Genomic DNA, 5,258 nt, shown 5'->3' with positions numbered 1-5,258 from the left:
AAGATTGCTGGCTTTTGTTTGCATGCCATATAGGTCGGTGAATAATTATAGAATGAGAGCCTAGTAGCACGAGGGTTTCCTCGGTGCTAGGTTCGTGCAACGCCGCATAAGAACGGTAGTTGAAAATCATTGAAAGGATGTTTTCCACATGTGCACAATATTGAGTTCATAATTGTTTGAGCACTTGGCATCCACAACATGCATAAATCATGGAAATATTTAAAGGTATCAGAAATCCTAGATGCACAGCAATTGCTTTCATTAGGACCTTGACCCACGTTGAGTGAGAGACAGGACACCCTAAGCCATAGGCTAGTCGTGGGGTCTAGGGGAAAGAGAAGTAAGGATAATGGTACATTCCTGTATACGATTAAATAGTACCTTGAGTGGATTTTGTGCGAAATGTTTATATGTTGAGCGACGCACCGAGGGGCCAATCCCCAAGGTGTAGGAGAGTTGCAGAGGGGTGGCGGCATTCAGCCGTTGGAGGACCCCCTATGTCTGTGCTTCGTGCCATTAGGCAATGTGTAAGGGACTCCCTCTGAGGAGTAGTGGGTGAGAGAAGAGTGGATTACAAACGATGTAATACAAACGCAAGATGTCTAGGAAGGCAATGTATGTGTCATCAACGCTCCTGGCCGCGAGGCCGTGGGGTTGTTGAGCGCGTGAGATAGAGGTCTGGCTAGTGCACGAGCCAGTGCTGGCCCGTTCTAGGTTCCATCACTTACATACCCAAGTGAGAAGTCGTTGGATGATAGGGCATTGGAGACAAATTGCTAGATGGACATCTATTCACCCTAACTACTAGCAAAAGAGATATGTTTAGAACCAACTTGATGCCATACTAGGCATACGACATGGTTCAAGTGCTTGAGTACAGACTACTTGACCAACCCATAGAAAAGGCCTAACTGAGGTGACTCATTCTCAAAATCCAACCCTATTAGTTAATAATAGGCCAACTCTATCAGCTAGGGCAAGACAGATTGTTGCAGAGATGTATGTGTGAGCATGAAATGCATGACGTACTAGTCGAGGCACATGGTGGAATTGTCGTAGAGGACACTTTAGGGGGGAGATACGACACCTTGCAAGGTGCTATAGTCTCAACTCTAGTAGCCCACGCTTTTCCAAGATACAACATGATTTGTGAAACAATGTGATAAGTTCCAATGGACCAAGGTGCCAATTTTCAAGGACACAATGGAGCCAAGTCCCATCATTGCAAGACAATCATTCGAGAAATGGACGATTGACTTCATTGGGCCTATCAATCCCGCACCTCAATATTTGCAAGCCAAATACATCATCATTGCCCCAATTATCTCACAAAGTTATGATAAGTATTCTTATACACGAGATTACAATTAAACAGCTATCCTTACAAACTTGAATGATAAATTTTAATGAGCTCTTTAATACTGATTTGGTAAAATATTTACTTAAATAGATTTTTTAAACCAAACATGCTTGGTACCTTTTATAAAAAATTAGAAAACTAAAGACAATTTCTTTAATTAATATCATCAAAGAAAGAAAATATTGCAAATACTAATGGAAGTAACTTCTCAAGAAAAAAATCAAAATTACATTTATGTATCTTCCTTGATGAAAGGAGAAGGAACATAGTTTAAACACCTAAAGTAGCCCTTAATTTCTCTTTCATTTTTATACTTGCTATATCTTGGCTTGATTCTTCTATGCCCTCGGGTGGTACTTCAAGAACTTGAACTTCAGTAGGAGGAACCTCTTGGGAGTTTGAATTTTGTTTGCCGCTCTCATGGACCCTCCACAATTGTGCTTCAACCTCTCTCTGCTCTTGAGTGTTGCAAACCACTGTAATAGTATTCATATGATTTACCAATGCCACCTTAGATGCAAGTCCACTTGCATATACATCAAATATAACCTCATGAGCATCATTGAATGCTTTGATTGTAGTTTCCATAACTTTCATTTTCTTTCTCAAAACGGCGTTTGCAATCCTTTGTTCTTCTTCAAGATCTTCATCATTGCACTCCTTGTCCAAGCCTTCAAAGTCCAAAATGGAAGGCTTTTTGACATTGTTTATATATCGCTCAAAATTGATGAAGCTTTTCTCCATGGTCACTAATGTCAAAACCACAAAAGAATCTATAGATCCAAAAGCAAACGTTCTATCCCTTGGTAGGAAGTCAACACTACCAACTAGCATGCGATATTTGCAAGAAATGCTTTCGAGAGCATTTTCCAAAGCTGTCGTTTGCTTTCGATCAAGAAATGATAACAACATGAATTGTTTAGGTTCACATGTCATTTGTAGTAGAGTGGATACAACCTTTCCAAACTTTATAGAGTCCCATTTCATTCCCTCAACCCCATGTGCTGCATCTAGAATAACAACCCCAATGGTAATTGGATCTTTGTAAACATTATATGTAAGATCAAAGGTTTCTAGATTGCATCCGACAACATATACATTCCAAGGGGAAGTAGTGGAGGATTGAAGAGGATTTTTCTTTTGTCAAATTAGGAAGTTCACAATATCTTTTGCTCCATTTGTTAGGGACCCTGCATCAGCTCCACATGTGAGCTTCTTTGATACCCAATCATTGCAAATGCCTAAAAACTTTGTGTAGACTTCATCATTGATATCATAATCATCAACAAGCTCTTCCCACATCTTCATCAGAGTGCTACTTTCTGGAACTGAAGCATTGAAAAGAGTGACTAATTCCTCCTTTAGGACCCTATCTTGCTTGATTTTCTTAGCCCTTGTTTCCATGTCAATCATATCTTCCTTATCCCATTTGTTTCTAAGAAAAAGGATATGACCTTCATTGATCTCCTCTTGTAGTGTAAGGATGTCTCCATCCTTTAAACCCATAAGGCAACAAAATGCAGCAGGAGAAGGTTGCCTTCCCTTTTTTCTCAAACTCTCCTCTTGGGATATAAGTTCACCTCTAGAGTATCTCTTCATGATTTTGATCCAACTATCAAATATTTCTTGGGAGCTAACAATCATATGGCAATCTCTAGATGCATAATTTTCTCCAATGTATGCCACAAATCTCTGCAAAAAAAAGATTGAAATAGTGAGCATAGAACAAAAGAAAGAGCATCACACTAATCTTCACAAAAAGAGAAGGTAAGCTTATATGTGATTACCTGCCATGGTACTCTTTGAGAGCTTGTCTTAGAAAGCCCTTGTTGGGGTTTTGGTGGAGAACCAAATGCTAGCCAACTGATCTCTTAATTTTTGAAGTTGCTCAACATAAGGGGCATTCTTCATAACATTATGTGATTCCATATTTGTCATTCGTGAAAGCTCAATGCACATTTTCACAAGACAATCAACTAATATTCTAGCATTTCTTGTGGTGTATAAATGCTTGGTTGCGAGACAACGTGTAGTATTACTCTGAATATATATCTTTGCTGCATGAATTGAGTGAAGCCCTGATATAATCCAATAACTATAAGTGTCCAACTTATTAGCATCCACATCATCACGATGCATGGGTCTCTTCTCATTGTTTTCTTGTAAAAAAGGCATAAGATATCCTACTGTTGTTGGGTTCATGGGGTTCTTTATGAAAGACGTGGTTAACTTCTCTACATAATCCCAACATAGTGACCTATAAGCATACAAAGGAGGTGCCTCATATCACCTATCAACGAGAATAGGAAATTGTGTTGTTAGACCAAATGGAAAGAATTTTTCAAACATGTAAAATCCTGATTCTTCCTTCTTTCCCTTCTTCTTAACTATTTCAGGGAAATCGAATGTTCTTTCTACTCCCTTGACCTCAAGAGAAATTACTGGCTTTGCAGGTGTAACTTCTAGCATGGAAGGTAAAGTGGCATCATTCTTAGTAGTGTTAGCAGCCATACTAACAACAAGAGCTTGTGACAAGAAAATTTGTTGAGGTGATTTTGACTTTGAGCTTGTGGGATTCTATGAATTATTTTCTTCTTGAGGAGAAGGTGAAGATCTCAAGTCTATTTGTTTATCTTGGAGCTTCATTCTTTTGTTGGCGCGATCACCTTTTCTTGATAGGAAAAGTAGCTCACTATTTTGAACACCTTGGAATGCTAATATAATGTTGTCTGTGCCCTTTACCTCCTAATAAGGTCCATCCAATTGTTTTCAAAGAGTATTCTTCATCCTCTTTAATAGGGGCAAAGTGAAATGACAAAGGATCAAGTTCGTATACTACATTTTTCCCCTTGATCTTAACAAGATTACATGGTATTCCCTCTTTCCCAGCACATCCATCTGTTATCTTCTCTATGACACTATCTTGTTGAAAAAATGCAATATCACTCTTTAAAGTGAATAAGAGAACATTGTCAGCCCTTTTTCCTTGACTATCATAAACATCCACATACCATGGATACACAAAATCACCACAAACTCCATCAATGGTTTGGGTCTCCTTTTTGGATGTGCTATCTTTCTTTGCCATTGAATAGTTCTACAAAGAGAAAAATTTGTCAGACAAAAGTGGATTTAAAAATATTCAAAATTTACAAAACCCAAATAAATGTATAGGATTTCTATGTTGAAAATTGAAAACACAACAACAGAAGATTTTACGAAATACAAGACAAATGTACTCCAAAGGGACTCTTCCATAAAATGAAATATTGAAATTTGAGATTAAGTGTGGCATGATATCCAACCATAAATATGTGTGCTTATGTATCAAATCTCATGGATTATCATGGCCCTAAGTTAGCATTAATTATGTTTCTCTTGCAAGAATCATATAGTAAAAACTTTGCCATGGACTTTGGTGAGAAGATCAAATTCTATTAATAGTGAGACTTGACGATGGGCTTAACCAAATGGTCAAGTGATAATGAGATGTTGAGTGTGAGTGTGGTATGCGATATAGTAAAAAATCATTATGGTTATGTAGAAAATGTCATGGATGATTTTGTCCCTAAGTTAATATTGGATTTATTCTCCATGTAAGTTTCCTATGGAAGGATCATACTCTAGGAACTTTGCTAAGTTTTTTTGGCCATGTGGTCAAATCCTATTTAATCAAAGAATGAGATTTAGTCCAATATGAGATCCACCTATATATCAATGTGGTTATGTAGCAATCTCATGATTCCATTTGGCCTAGAGTTAACATTTTAATTAGTGCACATGTAAGTTCCACTACAAGGATACACACATATAGCGACGCTAAGTAGCGACGTTTTTTTTTCGGCGTCGCTATTTACGTCGCTAATCCTAAAAATATTTTAAGTCAAAAAATGTGTCG

Source organism: Lygodium microphyllum, chromosome 16, assembly GCF_053477565.2.
Source record: "Lygodium microphyllum isolate KBCC chromosome 16, Lygodium_microphyllum_v1.1.10, whole genome shotgun sequence".
NCBI lineage: Eukaryota > Viridiplantae > Streptophyta > Polypodiopsida > Schizaeales > Lygodiaceae > Lygodium > Lygodium microphyllum.
This window is presented reverse-complemented; position numbering follows the sequence as displayed.